This window comes from Oncorhynchus masou, chromosome 24, assembly GCF_036934945.1.
Source record: "Oncorhynchus masou masou isolate Uvic2021 chromosome 24, UVic_Omas_1.1, whole genome shotgun sequence".
Taxonomy (NCBI): domain Eukaryota; kingdom Metazoa; phylum Chordata; class Actinopteri; order Salmoniformes; family Salmonidae; genus Oncorhynchus; species Oncorhynchus masou.
The window spans coordinates 57,437,357-57,463,738 of NC_088235.1; the positions used below are offsets into that span (position 1 = coordinate 57,437,357).

The 26,382-nt window shown below is 42.5% G+C and overlaps 1 protein-coding gene across 2 annotated transcripts in view; it reads left to right on the forward strand.

Annotated features, from left to right (window-relative positions):
- The first annotated feature begins 12,909 nt into the window (after positions 1-12,909).
- Positions 12,910-26,382, forward strand: part of LOC135512371 (Golgi-specific brefeldin A-resistance guanine nucleotide exchange factor 1-like) — a 128,684-nt gene continuing 115,211 nt past the window's right edge. For both annotated transcript variants that reach the window (XM_064934354.1, XM_064934355.1), the window contains exon 1: positions 12,910-13,181. The gene's annotated coding sequence lies outside the window, so the exon portion shown is untranslated. The remainder of the gene's footprint in view (positions 13,182-26,382) is intronic.

Below are 26,382 nucleotides of genomic sequence, written 5' to 3' on the forward strand. Positions count from 1 at the left end.
TTGAATGCAAATTTCCTGCAATTCTACACATTTTGCCATGACTGACGCCTTGTAAAGGAAATCTGAGGGAGAGTGACTAACTAAATCAATGGGGGGCCCCTGGAGGTTAGGGCCCCTCAGCATGTGCCCTGCGTGACCGGTCAGTATTCGGCCATGATTAACACAAGTTTGGAAAGCTGGCGAGACTAATTTACCAATCTGACATGGTTAATTCAGTGACTGTCAGTGACTGACATAACAGAACTTGTTGATGCACAACCCAATTTTGAACTTGCACATTGTGTATTCTATTATTCTAACTGTCAACAGTAAGTTGAGACGCCGACTGAGTTCCAAAAAATAAATAAATATATATAAACTCAGGAAAAAAAGAAACGTCCCTTTTTCAGGACCCTGTTTTTCAAAGATAATTCATAAAAATCAAAATAACTTTGCAGATCTTCATTGTAAAGGGTTCAAACACTGTTTCCCATTCTTGTGAACCATAAACAATTAATGAACATGCAATTGGGGAACGGTCCTTAAGACACTAACAGTTTACAGATGGTAGGCAATTAAGGTCACAGTTATGAAAACTTAGGACACTAAAGAGGTGTGTCTACTGACTCTAAAAAACACTAAAAGAAAGATGCCCAGGGTCCCTGCTCATCTGCGTGAACGTGCCTTAGGCATGCTGCAAGGAGGCATGAGGACTGCAGATGTGGCCAGGGCAATAAATTGCAATGTCTGTACTGTGAGATGCCTAAGACGGCATTGGACTAGTAACCGAATGGTTGCAAGTTCAAATCCCCGAGCTGACAAGGTACAAAATCTGTCGTTCTGCCCCTGAACAGGCAGTTAACCCACTGTTCCTAGGCCGTCATTGAAAATAAGAATTTGTTCTTAACTGACTTGCCTAGTAAAATAAAGGTAAAAAAAAAAAAGAAAGACAGCGCTACAGGGAGACAGGGCGGACAGCTGATCGTCCTTGCAGTGGCAGACCACATGTAACAACACCTGCACAGGATCGGTACATCCGAACATCACACCTGCGGGTCAGGCACAGGATGGCAACAACAACTGCCCGAGTTACACCAGAAACGCACAATCCCTCCATCAGTGCTCAGACTGTCTGAGAGAGGCTGGACTGAGGACTTGTAGACCTGTTGTAAGGCAGGTCCTCACCAGACATCCACGGAAACAACGTCACCTATGGGCACAAACCCATCGTCGCTGGACCAGACAGGACTGGCAAAAAGTGCTCTTCACTGACGAGTCATGGTTTTGTCTCACCAGGGTGATGGCCGGATTCGCGTTATCGTCGAAGGAATGAGCGTTACACTGAGTGAGGCCTGTACTCTGGAGCGGGATCAAGTTGGAGGTGGAGGGTCCATCGTGGTCTAGGGTGGTGTGTTACAGTATCATCGGACTGAGCTTGTTGTCATTGAAAGCAATCTCAACGCTGTGCGTTACAGGGAAGACATCCTCCTCCCTCATGTGGTACCCTTCCTGCAGGCTCATTCTGACATGTCCCTCGAGCATGACAGTGCCACCAGCCGTACTGCTCGTTCTCTGCATGATTTCCTGCAAGACAGGAATGTCAGTGTTCTGCCATGGCCAGCGAAGAGCCCGGATCTCAATCCCATTGAGCACATCTGGGACCTGTTGGATCGGAGGCTGAGGGCTAGGGCCATTCCCCCCAGAAATGTCCAGGGATTTGCAGGTGCTTTGGTGGGAGAGTGGGGTAACATCTCACAGCAAGATCTGGAAAATCTGTTGCAGTCCATGAGGAGGAGATGCACTGCAGTACTTAATGCAGCTGATGGCCACACCAGATACTGTTACTTTGATTTTGACCCCCTTTGTTCAGGGACACATTATTCCATTTCTGTTAATCACACGTCTGTGGAACTTGTTCAGTTTATGTCTCAGTCGTTGAATCTTGTTATGATCATACAAATATTTACACTTTTTTAAGTTTGATAAAAAATAAACGCAGATGACAGTAAGAATGTAACGGCTTTCTTTAGGTGAAAGAGAGTCGGACCAAAATGCGGCGTGGCTATTGAGATTAATGTTTTAATGAAACAAGGAAACACCAATCAATACAAAAAGAATAAACGTAACGTGAAAACCAAAACAGCCTAAACTGGTGCAAACTAACACAAGAACAGGAACAAGGACAACCACCCACGACACACTCAAAGAATATGGCTGCCTAAATATGGTTCCCAATCAGAGACAAAGATAAACACCTGCCTCTGATTGAGAACCACTTCAGACAGCCATAGACTAAGCTAGAAAACCCCACTAAGCCACAATCCCAATACCTATGAAAAACCCCAAGACAAAACACACCACATACCAAAACCCATGTCACACCCTGGCCTGACCAAATAAATAAAGAAAACACAAAATACTAAGACCAGGGCGTGACAGAACAACCCCCCCCCCACCCAAGGTGCGGACTCCCGGCCGCACACCTAAACCCATAGGGGAGGGTCCGGGTGGGCTTCTGTCCACGGTGGCGGCTCCGGCGCGGGACGTGGACCCCACTCCAACAAAGTCTTAGTCCATTTTCGTCGCGTCCTTAGATAGGCAACCCTTGCCGCCGACCTTGGCCTGGTAGCCCTCACCAAGGGCCCCACTGGACTGAGGGGCAGCTCGGGACTGAGGGGTAGCTCGGGACTGAGGGGAAGCTCGGGACTGAGGGGAAGCTCGGGACTGAGGGGAAGCTCGGGACTGAGGGGAAGCTCGGGACTGAGGGGAAGCTCGGGACTGAGGGGAAGCTCGGGACTGAGGGGAAGCTCAGGCAGGTAGTTGGATCTGGCAGATCCTGGCTGGCGGTTCTAGCAGATCCTGGCTGACTGGCGGTTCCGGCAGATCCTGGCTGACTGGCGGATCTGGAAGTTCCTGGCTGACTGGCGGATCTGGAAGTTCCTGGCTGACTGGCGGATCTGGAAGATCCTGGCTGACTGACGGCTCTGGCTGCTCCATGCTGACTGACGGCTCTGGCTGCTCCATGCTGACTGACGGCTCTGGCTGCTCCATGCTGACTGACGGCTCTGGCTGCTCCATGCTGACTGACGGCTCTGGCTGCGCTGAACAGGCGGGAGACTCTGGCAGCACTGTAGAGGAGGAAGGCTCTGACTGCGCTGAACAGGCGGGAGACTCCGGCAGCGCTGGAGAGGAGGAAGGCTCTGTAGGCCTGATGCGTGGTGCTGGCACTGGTGGTACTGGGCCGAGGACACGCACAGGAAGCCTGGTGCGGGGAGCTGCCACCGGAGGGCTGGTGCGTGGAGGTGGTACTGGGTAGACCGGAACGTGCAGGCGCACTGGAGCTCTTGTGCACCGAGCCTGCCCAACCTTACCTGGTTGAATACTCTCGGTCGCCCTGCCAGTGCGGCGAGGTGGAATAGCCCGCACTGGGCTATGCAGGTGAACCGGAGACACCGTGCGCAAGGCTGGTGCCATGTAAGCCGGCCCAAGGAGACGCACTGGGGACCAGATGCGTAGAGCCGGCTTCATGGCATTTGGCTCGACGCTCACTCTAGCCAGGCCGATACGCGGAGCTGGAATGTACCGCACCGGGCTATGCACCCGCACCGAGGACACCGTGCGCACCACAGCATAACACGGTGCCTGCCCGGTCTCTCTAGCCCCCCGGTAAGCACAGGAAGTTGACGTAGGTCTCCTACCTAGCGTCGCCATAGTCCCTGTGAGCCTCCCCCCAAGAAATATTTGGGGCTGACTCCCGGGCTTCCTTGCCAACCGTGTTCCCTCATATCGCCGGCTCCTCTCTCCGGCTGCCTCTGCTCTCCTCGCTGCCTCCACCTGTTCCCATGGAAGGCTATCCTTTCCCACTAGGATCTCCTCCCATGTGTAGCAACCCTTGCCATCCAATACATCGTCCCGTGTCCATTCCTCATAGCGCCGCTGTTGCTGTTGCTGTTGCTCCTGTTGCCCTTCACCACGCCGCTTGGTCCTGTTGTGGTGGGTGATTCTGTAACGGCTTTCTTTAGGTGAAAGAGAGTCGGACCAAAATGCGGTGTGGCTATTGAGATTCATGTTTTAATGAAACAAGGAAAAACGAATCAATACAAAAACAACAAACGTAACGTGAAAACCGAAACAGCCTAAACTGGTTCAACCTAACACAGGAACAGGAACAAGGACAATCACCCATGACACACTCAAAGAATATGGCTGCCTAAATATGGTTCCCAATCAGAGACAAAGATAAACACCTGCCTCTGATTGAGAACCACTTCAGACAGCCATAGACTAAGCTAGAAAACCCCACTAAGCCACAATCCCAATACCTATGAAAAACCCCAAGACAAAACACACCACATACCAAAACCCATGTCACACCCTGGCCTGACCAAATAAATAAAGAAAACACAAAATACTAAGACCAGGGCTTGACAAAGAAGATATTTATTTTTTGCTGAGTTTATATATATGTATATATATATATATATATATATATATATATATATATATATATATATATATATATATATATACATATATATAAACTGAACAAAAATATAAACGCGACATGTAAAGTGTTGGTTCCATGTTTCATGAGCTTAAATAATTCTCTCAAGTTTTGTGCACACATTTGTTTACATCCCTGAGAGTGAGCATTTCTCCTTTGCCAAGATAATTCATCCACCTGATGACGGCATGATCATTACACAGGTGCACCTTGTACAGGGGACAAAAGGCCACACTAAAATGTACAGTTTTGTCACACAACACTATGCCACAGATGTCTCAAGTTGAGGGAGCTTGCAATTGACATGCTGACTGCAGGAATTTCCACTAGAGCTATTGCCAGAGAATTTAATGTTAATTTCTCTACCATAAGCCTCCTCCAATTCTGTTTTAGAGAATTTGGTAGTACGCCCAACCGGCCTCACATCCGCAGACCAGGTGTAACCATGCCAGCTCAGGACCTCCACACCCGTCTTCTTCACCTGTGGGATCGTCTGAGACCAGCCACCCGGACAGCTGATGAAGCAGGAGTATTTCTGTCTGTAAGAATGCCCTTTTGTGGTGAAAAACCCATTCTGATTGGTTAGACCTGGCTCCCAAGTTTGTGGGCCTATGCCCTCCCAAGCCAACACATGGCTGCACCCCAGTACCATGATATGAAATCCATAGATTAAGGTTCTAATAAATTTATTTCAATTGACTGATTTCCTTATATGAACTGGAACTCAATAAAATTGTTGAAATTGTTGCATGTTGTGTTTATATATTTTTTCAGTATATTATTATTTTTTGGAGGGTCGGGCCCCTTAGCGGCCTGGGGCCCTAAACGACCGATCATGCCACTTATGCCTGGTGCTGGCCCAGGTTGTCAACCTTCACACAGTGGGAGTGTGTATAAGGACGCTGAGTGCCAGAGGGAGGGGAGATAAAATGGACTAAGAGTATTTGGTACCCCTGTGCATTATAGGCCTGTCAGCTACTCTTATTTAATTACACAAAATCCAGATGGGCAGCTTTCCCTAATGTGTCTGTGATTAAGTCATTGTTTGATGATGCAAATGTTAAAGTTTGCCAATGTATTTTATACAAAATGCAGGATATTTGTTGCAGAATAAGATGATCAGCTTAACAACAACCATGCTCTCTCACTGTTGCTAAACAGAATAACAATAACGTAGGTTAACCCCCAAAATTTGAATCTTTATTTTACTAGACAAGTCAGTTAAGAACAAATTCTTATTTTCAATGACAGCCTAGGAACAGTGGATAAGCTTTCCTGTTCAGGGGCAGAATGACAGATTTGTACCTCGTCAGCTTGGGGATTTGAGCTTGCAACCTTCTGGTTGCTAGTCCAATGCTCTAACCACTAGGCTACCCTGCCACCCCATGGGTAAATGGGTTTATACATGATGGGGACTGGGGAACAGAAACATCACGTTGCAGACAACACCCACTTGCGAAACGGCCTCCAACAGGTAGATAGCGAGCTACAGTACCAGTAGCTTGCAGCCCACCTATGAGTAGCTAGGCAAGCAATTCTGAAAAAAAATGAATTTATTTAATGTGTTCCATCACAAACTGTCATAAACATAAAGCTCCTGGCTAATATCCAATCAAAGCCACATTGCATTTATCCCACTCCTGGTTAGCCACTATTGGCAAAAAAGTCAAAACGTAACACAATATCTGCCAATTATTTCCAGCAATATTGCCCGTCTGTCTGTTTGGTGCACACATTTGTCCATCACTCCGTATGTAGTCAGTTAGTGAAGCTAATGAAAACCGTCTTGTGGGTAAACAGAAAGACTTTCCCCAAAACCTTCTCAATTAAATGTTAACTGCAAAGTAGGCTTACCTGACAAAGTTTTCATGATTATTTGTACCAAATGTGTGACCATTGTTTTGCACACTCTGCCATGACATTTTTACTGGCCCTTCCAAAAAAACTCCTACTGGAATCCTGCACAAAAAATTCACACAGGAATTTCAGGGCCACTTTCCTCTAGGTCAATTCTTAAAGGAATTATGCAGATAGTCCACCAATAACATTTAATGTAGGACAATCCACATTCTTACTCAGAAAAAAAGATTCTGCAAACACAACACAGAAAAAAATAACTATGCTACCCTATAACATGTTCATATTTGTTATAGTTTTAGTATGTTTCTCTGACTCATTACCTGTAAAAAATTTTTTTTTTAATATTAGCAGTACTTTAAACTATCTAAACTGTCTTCCAGCCATCCTATGGGATTTTTATTTGATTTCTGCAGGAATGTACTTGGTCATGCAGGAATTGCCATATCCTGCAGGATTTTGATATTCATCGGGCCATAATTCCGCAGGTTTCCTGCAGGAATTGTCATGGTCGTACAGGAATTGCCATATCTTGCAGGAAAATCCTGGAGGAATACTCTGCAGAAATTGTCATATTTGTGGAGTATTTTCAGAATTTCTGTCAAACTTCTGCAGGTGTCCTACAGGAGCATCAGGGACTTTTCCTGCAGGAGTTTGTCAATCCTACAGGATTCGTGCAGGACAACTGCACAATTCCTTCACAAAGGTTTGAATTCCTGCAGGATTACTGTATAACTTTTTTGTAAGGAGCAGCAGTAAGCCTAACAGCAAAAACATCGCTAGACCAACACATTCCTGTCTCGCTTTATGCACAATTAAAGGGGAATTACACTTAAATATAAATTATTTCGTTTTTTTTCCAGAACTCAAAATTGTTCTTTTGATGTGATTTAAGCATGACATGGACTCAGAACATCCATTTTCATTGTTCTCTATGAATCATTCTAATATTGAGAGTAAAACACTTAAAAAAACTGAAACCAGGAAAAATAAAACAGAGAAGAATTCCAGAAAATACAAAAGCTAATTTTATGGGGCCCCTTTAGAGTCGTTTATTAACCATTATTTTACTAGGTATATGTACAGACAACACATCTCTTGTACACCAAAGACCCAGGGAAGAGTTGTAAGGTAGAGGACAAGAGAAGAATGTGCCTATGTAACAGTATAACTTTAGACCGTCCCCTCGCCCATAACCGGGCACGAACCAGGGACCCTCTGCACACATCAACAACTGACACCCACGAAGCATCGTAACCCAATTGAAACACTATTTAGCGCGCACCGCTAACTAAGCTAGAAGTTTCACATCCGTTACACTCACACCCCTTTTGACCTCCTCCTTTTCCGCAGCAACCAGTGATCCGGGTCAACAGCATCAATGTAATAGTATAACTTTAGACCGTTCCCTCGCCCATACCCGGGTGCAAACCAGGGAGCCTCTGCACACATCAACAACAGTCACCCACGAAGCATGGTTACCCATCGCTCCACAAATCAGAGCAAGGGGAACCACTACTTCAAGGTCTCAGAGCAAGTGACGTCACCGATTGAAACGCTATTTAGCGCGCACCGCTAACTAAGCTAGCCGTTTCACATCCGTTACACTTATTTGAAATCTAAATTGTAGCTTGCGATATGTTCTTTTTTTTAACCCACACTGCTGAACAATTATTCCTGTGTACTTTACCATTTTTCCAATGGCATTCAAAACTATATATGTACCTTACATATACATATTCATCATTTTAGGTAAATTTGCCAACATTCATGAATCAATGCATCTCATCATATAGGATTTACCCGTTGCCGAAACCCACTGGGCATAGATGTAATTTCAACGTCTAGTTTTGATTTACATTTGGTTGAGTTGTCAACTAATGTGAAATCAACTTGAAATCAACAAAACATTTCACTATGTTATTGGATTTAGATTAAACAAGACCAAATTCCCTTACGTTGATGACCTTTTGCAAATCCAATCAGTTTTCCACTTTGATTCAACGTCATGACGTGGAAACATTGTTGTTTCAACCAGTTTTTGTCAGTGAGAAGCTAATTGATTTGAAGGTCTGTCATCATTTTACTTTCAATTAGTATTTTTTCCAGATGATCAAAAATCCAAATGTGTCTAAAGCTTGTAGCCACAAATGCCTTGATAATAGCCTAAGCTATCTATCTTATTACAGCCCTAATCATAGCCGCGGGAAGTATGGGTCCTGAGGGTGCTTGCAGCACCCCCTGAAAAATCTGAATTTAGAAAAATAATCTTCTCACAAAAGTAGTGCAGTGGGCCTTTACTAGTCTTGCATTAAGGATCGATTTAGCCTTCTGTAGCTCATGCACCCCAAAAAATCTGCCACTAACTGAAAACTAGCTGTATTTGGCAGAGGTTTAGAGTTCTCTTTCTTATTGGTCTATTAACCAATTTACCGCGTGTTGATGTCACCAGGCAGGCCAAAACCTTTATCCCACCAGAACAGTCTGAAATTTCAGGCAGTCTTTTCAAAAATCTCATACATTAAAAGGGAATTATCATAATTTTCGCAATTTTACAGTATTATTCCAACCACCTAGTGTGGACATATTTATAAAAGACAGGTATATCACGTTTTTGAATGCACTAGGACTTTAAACCTGATTTTGTCTAATTTCTTACAACTGCCTGGCAAACTATGTTACTGTATGCTGAACTCCATCAAATGACGCCACAAGCACACCAGTGCCTTGAAATTAAGACTTATAAATGAATTAGATTCAATTGCATGAGAAATAGGACATCAAATGAATTCTTATAACCGACTCCACAATGGAAAACATCCTAAAGGTTTCATCGCCAACTGATTCCAAAATCTGGCATCAGTTTTATCAGTCTGTAATAGGGTAACTATGAATAAAGATTATAATTACTTCACAGATATCTTGAGTAAATATTTTCAGTTTTGATGAAGTCAAATAAAAAAAATAAAACATTTATTTGTCACATGCCCGAATACAACAGATGTAGATACTTACTTTACAAGCCCTTAACCAACAATGCAGGTCAAGAAATAGTTAATAAAATGTTTACTAAAGTAAAAAAGGAAATAAAAAGTAACACAATAAAATAACAATAACGAGGCTATATACAAGTGGTACTGGTACTGAGTCAATGTACGTGGGTACAGGTTAGTCGAGGTAATTTGTACATGTAGGTAGGGGTAAAGTGACTATACAAAGATAATAAATAGCGAGCAGCAGCAGTGTAAAAACATGGAAGGGGGGGTGTCAATGTAACTAGTCCTGTTGGCCATTTGATTAATTGTTCAGCAGTATTATGGCTTGAGGGTAGAAGCTGTTAAGGAGCCTTTTGGACCTAGACTTGGTGCTCTGGTACCACTTGCTGTGCGGTAGCAGAGAGATCAGTCTATGACTTGGACAATATTTTGGGCCTTCCTCTGACACCGTCTAGTATATACAGTACCAGTCACAAGTTTAGAGACATACTCATTCCAGGGTTTTCGTTTTGCTATTTTCTCATTCCAGGGTTTTTCTTTATTTTTTACTATACTCTGTAAGTCCTGGATGGCAGGAACGTTGGCCCCAGTGATGTACTGGACCTTACGCACTACCCTCTGTAGCGCGTTACAGTTGGATGCCGAGCAGTTGCCATACCAGGCAGTGATGCAGCTGATCAGGATGCTCTCGATAGAGCAGCTGTAGAACTTTTTGAGAATCTGGGGACCCATGACAAATCTTTTCAGTCTCCTGAGGTGGAAAAGGTGTTGTCGTGCCCTCTTCACGACTGTCTTGGAGTGTTTAGACCATGATAGTTTGTTGGTGATGTGTACACCAAGGAACTTAAAACTATCAACTCCCACTACAGTCCGTTGATTTGAATGGGGGCATGTTCGGTCCTACTTTTCCTGTAGTCCACGATCAGCTCCTTTGTCTTGCTCACGTGGAGGGAGAGTATTGTCCTGGCACCACACTGCCATGTCTCTGACCTCCTCCCTCTAGGCTGCCTCATCATTGTCGGTGATCAGGCCTACCGCTGTTGTGTCGTCAGCAAACTTAATGATGGTTATGTAGTCGTGCTTGGATACGCAGTCGTGGGTGAACAGAGAGTAACAGGAGGGGACTAATCACACACCCCTGAGGGGCCCCCGTATTGAGGATCAGCATGGCAGATGTGTTGTTACCTACCCTCACCACCTAGGGGCGGCCCATCAGGAAGTGAGGTGTTTAGAGGGAGGTGTTTAGTCCCAGGGTCCTTAGCTTAGTGATGAGCTTTGTGGGCACCATGTTGTTGAACGCTGAGCTGTAGTCAATGAAAAGCATTCTCACATAGGTGTTCCTTTTGTCCAGGTGGGAAAGGGCAGTGTGGGGTGCGATTGAGATTGCGTCAGCTGTGGATCTGTTGGGACGGTATGCAAATTGAGTGGGTCTAGGATTTCCGGGATGCTGGTGTTGATATGAGCCATGACCAGCCTTTCAAAGCACTTCATGTCTACGGATGTGAGTGCTACAGGGCGGTAGTAATTTAGGCAGGTCAGTTTTGCTTTCTTAAGCATAGGGACTATGTTGGTCTGCTTGAAACATGTAGGTATTACAGACTCGGTCAGGGAGAGATTGAAAATGTCAGTGATGACACTTGCCAGTTGGTCCGCGCATGCTGAGTACACGGCCTTGTGAATGTTAAAAGGTCTCGCTCACATCGGCTACGGAGAGCGTGATCACGCAGTTGTCCAGAACAGCTGGCACTCTCATGCATGTTTCAATGTTGCTTTCCTCGAAGCGAGCATAAAAGGCAATTATCTCGTCTGGTAGGCTTGCGTCACTGGGCAGCTCGCAGCTGGGTTTCCCTTTGTAGTTCGTAATAGTTTACAAGCTCTACCTCGACGAGCGTCAGAGATGGTGTAGTAGGATTCAATCTTAGTCTTGTATTGACGCTTTGCCTGTTTGATGGTTTGTCGGAGGGCATAGCGGGATTTCTTATGAGCGTCCGGATTAGTGTCCCACTCCTTGAAAATGACAGCTCTAGCCTTTAGCTCAGTGCGGATGTTGCCTGTAATCCATGGCTTCTGATTGTACGTACGGTCACTGTGGGGACGACGTTGTCGATGCACTTATTGATGAAGCTGGTGACTAAGGTGGTATACTCCTCAATGCCATTGGATGAACCCCGTAACATATTCCAGTCTGTGTAATCAAAAGAAATCCAGATGTTTCATATAGTGGAGAAGAAGCCTACTTTTTTCACATCATCGTCTATAATTATGTAATAATGATTGTGCTGTTTGATTAATAAATTAACACATTGTTTCAATGTGCAAACTGTTGAACAATTTTAGTTTTGTAGATTAAATGTTATCATCAAGGTTCCAGGTGTTTATTTTTACTATTTTGACAGATGTTCACAACAATTTGTACAAAATATAACCTGTTGGTTGAGCATACAACAAATGTCATGTATGTACAGGTGTATGACTGACATCCATAAAGATATCTGTCTTGTTATTGCATCAGTAGGGTTGGTGTGTCTATGACGTTCCTTTATTTGCAGATGAAATGTTGTAATTACAAACCTCACAGGTAATCAAACATTTTGCAAATGGGCAAATAAAGGGCTTTGATTGTAAGGAGGTACCACTGCATGTTCTAAACTCAAAGCAATACAAATTTCAGGTTATATGTTGAATAAATAGGCCACTGATATCACACAGATGGATAAAGGCTTTGATATACTGTACATTCCATTTTGCTAAATTAGAGGAAACCCCACAAGATCTTTACATGACATGTAGAAACATAAATGCTTTTATTTTCTACAAAAATTAAAGTTTATGCTGCAATATAGGCTACATTTTAATTGAGATATTTCACATAATGTTTTCCTTCTATATACCTTCAATAGGTCTATCTATTGATTCATCAGCCATTATGGAAATCACTATTCCAACAACAGTGCCTTAATGGTTATAATACTAAAGAATAGCACACCCATAAATACATAAGGAAACATTGGCTCCCGAAATAATGTTTTTATTTTTTATGATGATTTCATCATACCAGCCCACAAACAGGGCCGGTATTTTGTATGAAACAAAATTCAACGAAAACCTTCATACATGTGTATCAACAGGTGAAGCAAACATGTACTGGAAACATAGGCTACAATGAACAGCTTGTAATGTTGTTTACATCAGGTTGCAGAGATGTAGCCTAGTCTGCAGTCAAAGATTTTAAAAACTGACCAGTGCTGCAGTCTTTTGTAATGCCATGGATGCTGACCATCATGCTTTCGTTATCGCGAACACTCAATCAACCGTGCTGCTTACTGTTAGTCCTGCCCATTTTGATTAATCGATTTCAGTTCTGTTGTGACTGGGATTCGCTGAAAAAAAATTAGCTTATGGATCAACATAAATGTATGTAACTAATTATGGTAAACGTAAAAAAAACTCCCATATCTTCAAGTGAATCAATATTGTTTTGCTAAAATAATTATATTTAATCGAAATTGATTGGTTTACCGAGCAGTCAAACCCGATTGGCCTAGAGAGCTGTCAAACCATTCCAGTGGCAGTGCAGCATGTTCGGTTGTGAAGACCCAGCTTTTCCACGTAGTGTGTTTACTAAGTACAGATTGTCGCCCGGTTTATGTGTTTAATTTGTGTATATTAGGAACCATATAGCTACCTTTTGAATTAATAGTTTTTGGTTTGAATGTGTCTCACCTACTGGAATGTCAAAATATAGTAGTTTTCCTATGTCTTGTAAATTATTATTGGTCATCACTTTTGGGCAGTTAGCTTATCAATTGAAATTGCACAGGACTCCATCTTGGAACTCCTAACAGGTAGGGTATTTTCGCAGTTCTGTTTGATCCAAAAAGTTGTGTGCAATGTTAGTTTGCTAGCTGATGTTTCAAAAACCCAGTAACGGCTAATTTCATACTGACGCTATGTGTTGTCAACGATGTAAACTAGGGCATAGCTATCTAGCCGACCTGTCAAATGTATGACTGAGCCTAACTACGTTAGCTTGATAAAGTATCTAAGTTACTATCGTTATCTGTCTCACCAAGAAAAACGAGTTAATGCTAGCTAAATCGTTGGCCATGACAGTTAGCTAGCTTTTGAATTATACAGCAAGCCACTTATGTAGCGAACGTTAGCTGTCTTATGTAGATAGCTAGCTACTTCAACTAGCTAGCTACATTGTAACGTCATTGGTGTCAATCCAAAGAACGTTACTTTATCTACTTTGCCAACCTGTATGATTCATCACATGATTGGTGTTAACTTAATTCACCTGCAGTATTAGGAATATTATTGGTTGACATTCCGCTGTCTGTTCATGTTGAAAATCAAGTGATAATCCCAACATGCAGGCCTTAATTACTTAGCCAACTAGTTATCTGGACTATCCTTGCTAATCATCAGATGCCAGGCCTGTACCTGACCAGCTGAGTAGCTAATTTAGCTAGCTTGCAATATTGCTGCTCGGTTATCAATTGGGCCATAGATGTGTTAAAGGGATAGTTCACCTAAATAATTAAATGACGCATTGGTTTTCTTACCCTGTAATAGTCTTTGAACAAGGTATGACTGCAACTAAGTATGAATTGCCCTTGCATTGTTTCCACATGTTGACGTTTTAGCATTTGTGGCACAAATCCCATTCAAATCATGGGACCAGGGTGGAAAAATTAACACTCACCAAATGCGGGTGGATTTTGGCATTGGCGGATAAGACTGTCTATTTCATATGGCTGACATTTTTTTTAAAACAAAGAGCACATATGTGCCGTAGTTGATGAATGAAACATTTGAGCTATTAAAACTAGAATCCTTAATTTTGTAGGTGCACTGTTGCTCCTAAATAAAAATTCCATGTCGCACAGCAAAACATTTAGGCGTGTATGTGAGTAAAATGGTTGCACTGTAGAGCCCTGTTTCACCAGCCACTTTGGCAGGTGGTCAGTCACAAAGAGCATTTGGAAAGCCCAAATGTAGAAGTTGGTTGAATTATCCCGAAAGGCTACTAGAGTCGTTCCATGTCATTTCAGCAAGCCATGGCACCCACCGTCTCAGATTGTTCTGGAATCCTCTGTACTGAAATGGTTAAGATTGGTATTCCTGAAACTTTTTATTTAGTTGAAATTTAGTTTTCTCTCAGAAATGAAGCTAATTGATTGCACTCAAATTGGCCATTTTAAGTTATAGGATTTCAGATAATATTCAATAAATATTGTACTCAACGTCCGATTTGGAGCAAACGTCTTCCTACTAATGAGTAAGACATGGGGGTAATCACCAGAAATTGGCAAAAGCAACCCACGGACCCCCCACAACCCATGCCAATCCCACCCTAACGACCAGTATACAGAATCCGTTCTCTTTTAGAAAATGTGTATGAAGTAGAGGTCGACCGATTAGGATTTTTCAACGCCGATACCGATTATTGGAGGACCAAAAAAAGCCGATACCAATTAATCGGAAAACTTTTAAAATGTATTTGTAATAATGACAATTACAACAATACTTAATGAACACTTATTTTAACTTAATACATCAACAAAATCAATTTAGCCTCATAAATATTGAAACATGTTCAATTTGGTTTAAATAATGCAAAAACAAAGTGTTGGAGAAGAAAGTAAAAGTGCAATATGTGCCATGTAAGAAAGCTAAAGTTTAAGTTCCTTGCTCAGAACATGAGAACATATGAAAGCTGGTGGTTCCTTTTAACATGAGTTTTCAATATTCCCAGGTAAGAAGTTTTAGTTTGTAGTTTATTATAGGACTATTTCTCTCTCTACGATTTGTATTTCATTTACCTTTGACTATTGGATGTTCTTATAGGCACTTTAGTATTGCCAGTGTAACAGTATAGCTTCCATCCCACTCCTCGCCGCTACCTGGCCTCGAACCAGGAACACATCGACAACAGCCACCCTCGAAGCAGTGTTACCCATGCAGAACAAGGGGAACAACTACTCCAAGTCTCAGAACGAGTGACGTTTGAAACGCTATTAGCGCTCACCCCGCTAACTAGCTAGCCATTTCACATCGGTTACACCAGCCTAATCTCGGGAGTTGATAGGCTTGAAGTCATAAACAGCGCAATGCTTGAAGCATTGCGAAGAGCTGCTGGCAAAACACACTAAAGTGCTGTTTGAACAAAAGCTTACGAGCCTGCTGGTGCCTACCATCACTCAGTCAGACTGCTCTATCAAATCATAGAATTATTTATAACATAATACACAGAAATACGAGCCGTAGATCATTAATATGGTCAAATCCGGAAACTATAATTTCAAAAACAGAACATTTATTCTTTCAGTGAAATACGGAACCGTTCCATATTTTATCTAACGGATGGCATCCCTAAGTCTAAACATTGCTGTTACATTGCACAACCTTCAATGTTATGTCCTAATTACGTAAAATTCTGGCAAATTAGTTTGCAATGAGTCAGGTGGCCCAAACTGTTGCATATACCCTGAGGCTGCGTGCAATGAACGCAAGAGAAGTGACACAATTTCACCTGGTTAATATTGCCTGCTAACCTTTTAGCTAAATATGCAGGTTTTAAAAATATATACTTCTGTGTATTGATATTAAGAAAGGCATTGATATTTATGGTTAGGTACACGTTGGAGCAATGACAGTCCTTTTTCGCGAATTCGCACTGCATCGATTATATGCAACGCAGGACACGCTAGATAAACTAGTAATATCATCAACCATGTGTCGTTATAACTAGTGATTATGATTGATTGATTGTTTTTTATAAGATAAGTTGAATGCTAGCTAGCAACTTACTTTGGCATTCACATAACAGGCAGGCTCCTTGTGAGGAAGGTGGTTAGAGTGCTGGACTAGTTAACCGTAAGTTTGCAAGATTGAATCCCTGAGCTGACAAGGTAAAAATCTGTCGTTCTGCCCCTGAACAAGGCAGTAAACCCACCGTTCCTAGGCTGTCATTGAAAATAAGAATGTGTTAACTGACTTGCCTCGTTAAATAAAGTTGTAAAAAAAAATTTGGGGCAAAATCGGCGTCCAAAAATACAGATTTATGAAAACTTGAAATCGGCCCTAATTAATTGGCCATTCCGATTAATCGGTCGACCTCTAGTATGAAGTATTGTTAAAATGCTTAAGAGACAGTGATTGGAATTGTGACAGACTGTAACAAGGTTTCCATGCAACCTTTTTCTGTGAGTAAAGTACATGTTGGATAAAAAAATGTTAGGCCTGATGGAAACAGCAAATTTGTTCGTAGACTTTCAACAGAACAAAATACGCTAGACAAATCAAATACATTTTTATTTATCACATGCGGAAAATAAAACAACCTTACAGTGAAATGCTTACTTACAAGCTCTTAACCAACAATGCAGTTTAACGAAAATAAAATAGAAATATAACACAAAATTAAGGAGCAACAATAAAATAACAGTATAGCTGTAAACTATACAAAGCTTAAATTATTGTTAATCTAACTGCACTGCCCAATTTACAGTAGCTATTACAGTGAAAGAATACCATGCTATTTTTTGAGGAAAGTGCACAGTTATGAACTTAAAATGTATTAATAGATCAATTAGGCACATTTAGACAGTCTTGATACAACATTTTGAACAGAAATACAATAGTTCATTGGACCAGTCTAAAACGTTGCACATATACTGCTGCCACCTCGTGGCCAAAAACTAAAGTGTGCCTAACCTGGAATAATAGTGTGACCTTAATCTTGCATTTTGAAGATGATGAAAAAACAAACACAAGAAAACACAAAGAATTTTTATCTTTTACCAGATCTAATGTTATATTCTCCTACATTAATTTCACATTTCCACAATCTTCAGTGTGTTTCCTTTGAAATGGCATCAAGAATATGCATATCCTTGCTTCAGGTCCTGGGCTACAGGCAGTTAGATCTGGGTGTCATTTTAGACAAAAATTGAAAAAAAGTGTCCGATCCTTATAAAGAAGCCCTTTTGACCTAGACTTAGCGCTCCGGTACCGCTTGCCATGTGGTAGCAGAGAGAACAGTCTATGACTAGGGTGGTTTGAGTCCTTGGCAATTGTTTGGGGGCATTGGCAAGTTTTGGGGCCTTCCTTCGACATCGCCTGGTATAGAGGTCCTGGATGGCAGGAAGTTTGGCCCCAGTGATGTACTGGGCCGTACGCACTACCCTCTGTAGTGCCTTGCGGTCAGAGGCTGAGCAGTTGCCATACCAGGCGGTGATGCCACCCGTCAGGATGCTCTCGACGGTGCAGCTGTATAATTTTTTGAGGATCTGGGGATCCATACCAAATCTTTTCAGTCTCCCGAGGGGGAATAGGCATTGTTGTGCCCTCTCCATGACTGTCTTGGTGTGTTTGGACCATGATAGTTTGTTGGTGATGTGGACACCAAGGAACTTGAAGCTCTCAACCTGCTCCATTACAGCCTCATCGATGAGAATGGGGGCGTGCTCGGTCCTCTCTTTTCTCTGTATTCCACAATCATCTCCTTTGTCTTGCTCACGTTGAGGGAGAGGTTGTTACCCTGGCACCACACTTCCAGTTCTCTGACCTCCCCATAGGCTGTCCCATCGTTGTCAGTGATCAGTTGTGTCATCGGAAAACTTGATGGTGTTGGAGTCGTACTTGGCTATGCAGTCGTGGGTGAACAGGGAGTACAGGAGGTTGACTGGGCACGCACCTGAATGGCTACGGATGTGATTGCTATGAGTCTGTAGTCATTTAGGCAGGTTACCTTGGTGTTCTTGGGCACAGGGACTACGGTGGTCTGCTTGAAACATGTTGGTATTACAGACTCGGTCAGGGACAGGTTGAAAATGTCAGTGAAGACACTTGCCAGTTGGTCAGCGCATGCTCGGAGTACACGTCCTGGTAATCCGTCTGGCCTTGTGAATGTTAGCCTGTTTAAAGGTCTTACTCACATTGGCTATGGAGAGTGTGATCACACAGTTTTCTGGAACCGCTGATGCTCTCATGCATGCTTCAGTGTTGCTGGCATTGAAGCGAGTATAGAAGTTATTTTGCTCATATGGTAGACTTGCATCACTGGGCAGCTCGCGGCAGTGCTTCCCTTTGTAGTCCTTAATAGTTTGCAATCCCTGCCACATCTGAAGAGCGTAGTAGTAGTAGTAGTAGTAGGATTCAATCTTAGTCCTGTATTGACGCTTTGCCTGCTTGATGGTTCGTTGGAGGGAATAGCGGGATTTCTTAAAAGCTTCCGGGTTAGCGTCCCGCTCCTTGAAAGCGGCAGCTCTACCCTTTAGCTCAGTGTGGATGTTGCCTGTAATCCATGGCTTCTGGTTGTGGTATGTACGTGTGGTCACTGTGGGGTGGACGTCATCAATGCACTTATTGATGAAGGCAGGGACTGATGTAGTGTACTCCTCAATGCCATAGGAAGTATCCTGGAACATATTCCAGTCTGTGCTAACAAAACAGTCCTGTAGCTTAGCATCTGCGTCCTCTGACCACTTCCTTATTGAGCGAGTCACTGGTACTTCCTGGTTTAGTTTTTGCTTGTGAGCAGAAATCAATAGGATAGAATTATGGTCAGGTTTGCCAAATATAGGGTGAGGGAGAGCTTTGTAAGTGTCTCTTGTAAGTGTGTGTGGAGTAAAGGTGGTCTAGACTTTTTCCCCCTCTGGTTGAACATTTAACATGCTGGTTGATATTAGGTACAACTGATTTAAATTTCCCTGCATTAAAGTCCCCAGACACTAGGAGCGCCGCCTCTTGATGATTGTTTTCCTGTTTGCTTATGGCCATATACAGTCGTGGCCAAAAGTTTTGAGAATGACAAATATTAATTTCCACAAAGTTTGCTGCTTCAGGATCTTTAGATATTATTGTCAGATGTAATTATACTTCAGTATTCCATAGTAACAAGAATTTCATAAGTGTCAAAGGCTTTTATTGACAATTACACGAAGTTGATGAAAAGAGTCAATATTTGCAATGTTGACCCTTCTTTTTCAAGACCTCTGCAATCTGCCCTGGCATGCTGTCAATTAACTTCTGGGCCACATCCTGAATGATGGCAGCCCATTCTTGCATAATCAATGCTTGGAGTCAGAATTCTCTTGAGGATTGACCACAAGTTCTCAATGGGATTAAGGTCTGGGGAGTTTCCTTGCCATGAACCCAAAATAATGTTTTGTTCCCCAAGCCACTTAGTTATCACTTTTGTCTTATTGCAAGGTGCTCCATCATGCTGGAAAAGGCATTGTTCGTCACCAAACTGTTCCTGGATGGTTGGGAGAAGTTGTCTCGGAGGATGTGTTGGTACCATTCTTTATTCATGGCTGTGTTAGGAAAAATTGTGAGTGAGCCCACTCCCTTGGCTGAGAAGCAACCCCACACATGAATGGTCTCAGGATGCTTTACTGTTGGCATGACACAGGACTGATGGTAGCGCCCACCTTGTCTTCTCTGGACAAGCTTTTTTACGGATGCTGCAAACAATCGGAAAGGGGATTCATCAGAGAAAATGACTTTACCCCAGTCCTCAGCAGTCCTCAAAAGGTCTACGCCTCACTGCGTGCAGATGCATTGATATCTGTCTGCTGCACTCACACCTGTATGCTGCTATTCCTGAGCAAGCTCTGTACTGTGGTGCCCCGATCCCGCAGCTGAATCAACTTTAGGAGACGGTCCTGGCGCTTCTTGATGATCCAATAAATGGTTGATTTAGGTGCAATCTTACTGGCAGCAATATCCTTGCCTGTGAAGCCCTTTTTGTGCAAAGCAATGATGACGGCTCATAAACCATGATTGACAGAGGAAGAACAATGATTCCAAGCACCACCCTCCTTTTGAAGCTTCCAGTCTGTTATTCGAACTCAATCAGCATGACAGAGTGATCTCCAGCCTTGTCCTCGTCAACACTCGCACCTGTGTCACGAGAGAATCACTGACATGATGTCAGCTGGTCCTTTTGTTGCAGGGCTGAAATGCAGTGGAAATGTTTTATTGGGATTCAGTTCATTTGCATGGCAAAGAGGGACTTTGAAATTAATTGCAATTCATCTGATCACTCTTCATAACATTCTGCAGTATATGCAAATTGCCATTATACAAACTGAGGCAGCAGACTTTATGAAAAAGTATATTTGTGTCATTCTTATAACTTTTGGCCACGGCTGTACAGCTCATTGATAGTGGTCTTAGTGCCAGCATCGGTTTGATGGTATGTAGACCGCTACGAAGAATATAGATGAAAACTCTTGGTAAATAGTATGGTCCACAGCTTATCATGAGAGACTCTACCTCAGGCGAGCAAAACCTTTAGACTTGCTTAATATTAGATGTCACCCCTCGTCTTACTGGAGGCAAATGTTCTATCTTGCAGATGGACCGAGTACCCCGCCAGTGGTATGTTATCCATGTCGTTCAGCCACGACTCAATGAAACGTAAGGTATTACAGTTTTTAATGTCTCGTTTATAGGATATCCTCGATCGGCGCTCATCCATTTTGTTATCCAATGATTGCACATTGGCTAATAGGACTTATGGTAGAGGGGGTTTACTCACTCGTCTATGAATTTTCAAAGGCAGCCTGACCTCCAGAACCCTATTCTCCGTCTTTGCAAATGATGGGTTTTGGCCCCGTTCCCGAGAAAGCCGTATATCCTTCGTCGGGACTCGTTAAAGAAAAACATCTTTGTCCATTTCGAGTTGAATAATTGCTGTTCAGATGTCCAGAAGTGATTTTCGGTCATAAGTAAGGTTGATCATTTTGGGGGATATTCAGAGGTGGAAACTTTCCGTGGGAATTAACGGGAATAAAAACAAATGAATATTAATACAATTTAAATGTAGATGTTTTTTGCATTGTATATATTTACCATATCATATGCAGACAGAAACTTAAACATTGTACCTTATCATAAGTAGACATAATTGCAAATGATTAAATCCTTCCAAAATTAAATCCTTCCAAAATAAAACAATTTAGTTATGAATTTAACTTAAATTAATGAGTTGACTTTTCACATGGGATGATTTCGCTGATCAACAAAATGGAATATTGATTGAGCCCCAATGTTCCATCGCATCTCCCTAAAATGTTCTCAACATAAAATGACACTCCAGAAACTAAATCTTTGGTCGTCTTCCTCTCAGGCTTCCATGTCTTCTCCCTGAACCTCCTCAATGTCCACTTCTTGAACATCAGACTCTGATACCTCATCTACACTGTCACTTTCCAACCTTGTTGAGGATGGCTCGTTGTCATGCTCAAAAATCCTCATTTGCCCTATTGGCCACCTATTTTTCAACCCTTGTATTGGTCAGCCTGTTGTGCACTTTGGTGTGTGTGTTCCCAAACAAGGACCAGTTGCGCTCTGAGGCATCTGATGTTGGTGGGATTTGGAGGATGATGTAAGCAGCAGGGGGAAGAGCCTCAGAACCACCAAGTCCCTTCCACCAGGTGGCTGATGAGATATGTTGGCGCGACTGCCATATTGCATCTACATCCCAAAGCCCTTGCTTGGAATTGTACTTCGCCAGACTGCCAAGAACAATGCTCTTATCCAGGCCAAGGTGGCGAGACACGGTAGTGATGACACCATAGGCCTTGTCTGCACCAGACAGGATGCTCTTTCCAGCATACTTGGGGTCCAACATGTACTCTGCCGTGTGTATGGCCTTCAGGCAGAAGTCTTCATGCTTTTTGATGCATTTCAGAACTGCAATTTCCTCTGCATGGAGCAACAGTGATGTGGGCAGGGCAATACGTACTACTTCTTTTATATCTGCAAGCAGAGTCTGAACATCAGACAGGATGGCATTGTCTCCCTTAATCCGTGCAATGGCTACTGCTATAGGTTTCAGGCTACTTACCACTCTCTCCCAAAATACTTGATCCAGGAGGATCCTCTTGATGGGGTTGCCCATATCGGCAGACTGTGATATGGTCATTTTTTGGACTCCTTCCCCTCCAGGAGAGTGTCAAACATGATGTCAACCCTACCCCAACGGGTGTAGCTGGGCAGCTTCAATGCGGTGCTCTTATTCTTCTCACTTTGCCTGGTGAGGTAGATTACTGCTATAACTTGATGACCCTTCACATACTTAACCATTTCCTTGGCTCTCTTGTAGAGTGTATCCATTGTTTTCAGTGCCATGATATCCTTGAGGAGCAGATTCAATGCATGAGCAGCACAGCCAATGGATGTGATGTGAGAGTAGGGCTCCTCCACTTTAGACCAAGCAGCCTTCATGTTTGCAGCATTGTCTGTCACCAGTGCAATTACCTTCTGTGGTCCAAGGTCATTGATGACTGCCTTCAGCTCATCTGCAGTGTGTAGACCAGTGTGTCTGTCCCTTCTGTGCTCTTGTAGAATACTGGTTGAGGGGTGGAGATGATATAGTTAATTATTCCTTGCCCACGAACATTCAACCACCCATCAGAGATGATTGCATTATTGTCTGCTTTCTTTATGATTTGCTTGACCTTCACTTGAACTCTGAACTCTGCATTCAACAAATGAGTAGATAAAGCATGTTTGGTTGGAGGGGTGTATGCTGGGCGAAGAACATTCAGAAATCTCTTCCAAAACACATTGCCTGTGAGCATCAGAGGTGAACCAGTTGCATACACAGTTCAAGCAAGACATTCATCAGCATATCTGTCTATGTTCCTCCATTGTCCATTGAGTCAAAAATACCTTCTGATTCCAGGAGGACCTTGAGCTTTTGCTATTGATAAGGTGTCTGATTCATTATTTTCACCTCAAATAGAAGTAGAGGAACTTTTGTCAGAGGTTGCTTGTTGTGAGCGCTGAGGGAACTTTATGCACTTGGCCAGATGATTCTGCATCTTTGTTGCCTAGCCAAACTCTGTTATGCGAACGTAATGAGTGTGCTCGCATACTTCGACCTTTGCTTGAAAAACGAGAAAAAAGCGATAGTACTGAGATGCGATAGCCTTTATACACTTCCTCAAAATAGTCAGAATGAATATAAAATAACTCAAGAAATCTGTCATTAATTTTGACTCTTTTGCCAAGGAAATCTTAGTCATTCAATTTTATATCTAACTAGAATGTTTGGTGCAGAATTTCTCAAGTGAACACAATTTGCATAAAAACAAGTCATTTATCGTTGAATGACAACAAAACGTGATTGAAGAATCTCTACAGTTGACTCTTTCACCGATGAAGGACTGTAGCTTCCGTACATGGCTTTCCTCAACAACAAAAAAGTTGTGCGCGATCAGCCGAATAAACCCTTGCCCAAGGCCAAAACAAACAAAAAGTGTTAATGTCATAATATATGCACTGTTTTGAACTGTTTAATGCGCATGTGCCAATGGGCACATAAGCTATATAATGCATTTTTCTTTGTTACAACCATCAGTAGAGGGATGTAAAACCATTTAACTTGTATGTTTTATCTGGTACAAGGGAATTTAACTGCAGAAGTTTTATGTGCACTGTCATCACACACAGACTTCTATCCGCAACAAGTCAATTGGATGGCAAAATGCATTAAAAAAATATTCTAATGAAAATCTGTTGCCAATTGTATGGAAACGTAGCTAGTGTTTTAAAAAGGTAGATGTAATATTTTAGTTCAGTATAGACATCTGTAGGCGGCTTAACTTATCCTGTCCCGCCACTCAACTAAATTGTGCCAAGAGACCACTTTTTTCGGACAAACTATGTTTTCAAAATTAATGTTTTATATTCTGTTTATTTCCAGGGATACACTACATCAGTGGACACCAACCTTGTTTGAGTCAAAATGCAAGCGGAGATCTACCGCTCAGATCTTTTTAAAAAATGACTTAAAAAAACGTAAGACTATGCAACACAAATCCTGCCAATGTTTTTCTCAGACCCATTTTGAAATAATATTTATACATTTTTTTGTAATTTGTTAGGCAACGCTGAGTGAGCATATTAATTTTTTACTGCTCTGATGGCCTGCATCTGATGGTCAGGCTGAAGGGAGGGAGCAGTGGTGAGGCTGCCTCTCATCCGACTCGCCTTCCCTCCATTCTTCCTCCCTCCGCTAAGGGGACCCAGTCTTCTAGCTGATGGAGAGATTTAAGTCGCACGGCATTATTACTGCCTCATGCACCAAATCATGTTACTCTTATGACCAGAGACAGTGAAATATTCCTCATTATCAACAACGCAAGATTATCGACACTTTGCTGTACTCATTCATTGCTGCTGCAGTGCTGCTTGTAGCGTAAGTGGAAGTATGGAGTGTGCATTTTATGGCTTATAAAATGGTTGAACAAAAGTGTTGACAGTGCTGATTATCAACTTAAACATGAACTTAGTCATAAAAACAGCTGGTCTTTGCTGTATTCGTTGAGTCTCCCGTCATGATTTTGAACTCTCACATTATCAACTTTGTCTATGGCGCCAGGAAACTGTGCAGAGAGGGTGATCTGAGCTATCTGATTGGCCAGTGGTGGGCCTATAAGTGCACTTGACTTGCTCCCTGGGCCTGCCGGTTAGGCGGTTTTCTAACTTCAAACACATGAAATGGTTCAAAATGGGAACACTGCCTTCCCGGCGCTAGAGCTGCTGAATCAAGTGCACCTACCGCCAACGGCGCGAAAAAAAAGGAATGCAAGGCTTTACCATTTACAGTAATGTTTGGTGATCGACAAGTTAATCGCTTTCAACCGGTTGGTGCCCACTCCACTACATCCTGAAATATATGTAGATATCTTTGTTAGAAAAAATGCTATATTTCCCTTGAAGGAGTGATGCTGAATATAAAAGAAAATGGCTCATCTTACCCCACTCTTCCCTATAGTGTTTTGCAATTGTAGTAGTATTGGGTTTAAAGGTAAATGGGTTGTTCTACCTCATTAACCTCTTACATCTATGGGGGCGCTATTTCATTTTTGGATGAAAAACGTTCCCGTTTTAAACAAGATATTTTGTCACAAAAAGATGCTCGACTATGCATATAATTGATAGCATTCGAAAGAAAACACTCTGACGTGTCCAGAAATACCAAGATATTCTCTGTGCGTGCCCTAGAACGTGAGCTTCAGGCAAAACCAAGATGAGATGGCATCCAGGAAATGACAAGGATTTTTGAGGCTCTGTTTTCCATTGTCTCCTTATATGGCTGTGAATGCGAGAGGAATGAGCCTGCCCTTTCTGTCGTTTCCCCAAGGTGTCTGCAGCATTGTGACGTATTTGTAGGCAGATCATTGGAAGATTGACCATAAGAGACCACATTTACCAGGTGTCCGCCCGGTGTCCTGCGCCGAAATTGGTGCGCAAAAGTCACCTGCCAGTATTTTTCCATGCGATACAGAGAGGAAAGCAAGCTTCCACGAACTGCATATCAATGAAGAGATATGTGAAAAAACACCTTGAGGATTGATTCCAAACAACGTTTGCCATGTTTCGGTCGATATTATGTAGTTAATCCGGAAAAAGTTTTACGTTGTAGGTGACTGAATTTTCGGTTCGTTTCGGTAGCCAGACGCAATGTAGAAAACGGAACGATTTCTCCTACACACAGACGCTTTCAGGAAAAACTGCGCATTTGGTATGTAACTGAGAGTCTCCTCATTGAAAACATCAGAAGCTCTTCAAAGGTAAATGATTTTATTTATTTGGTTATCTGGTTTTTGTGAAAATGTTGCGTGCTAAATGCTACTCAAAATGCTATGCTAGCTTTGCATACTCTTACACAAATTAGTCAATTTCTATGGTTCAAAAGCATATTTTGAAAATCTGAGATGACAGTGTTGTTAAGAAAAGGCTAAGCTTGAGAGCAGACGCATTATTTTCATTTTATTTGCGATTTTCAGAAATCGTTAACGTTGCGTTATGCTAATGAGCCTGAGGCTTTAGTCACAAACCCGGATCCGGGATGGGGAGTTTCAAGAAGTTAAGCACAAGATTATTTTGACACCACCATCTCTGATTGTTCTGAAATTGATTGTTAGAAACAGATCAAATTTGCATTCCTGCAACATTATTTAGTGCCAGGCCCACCCAAAAGGGCTTTATTCCAGACTTTTGTAATGATCATGCTGT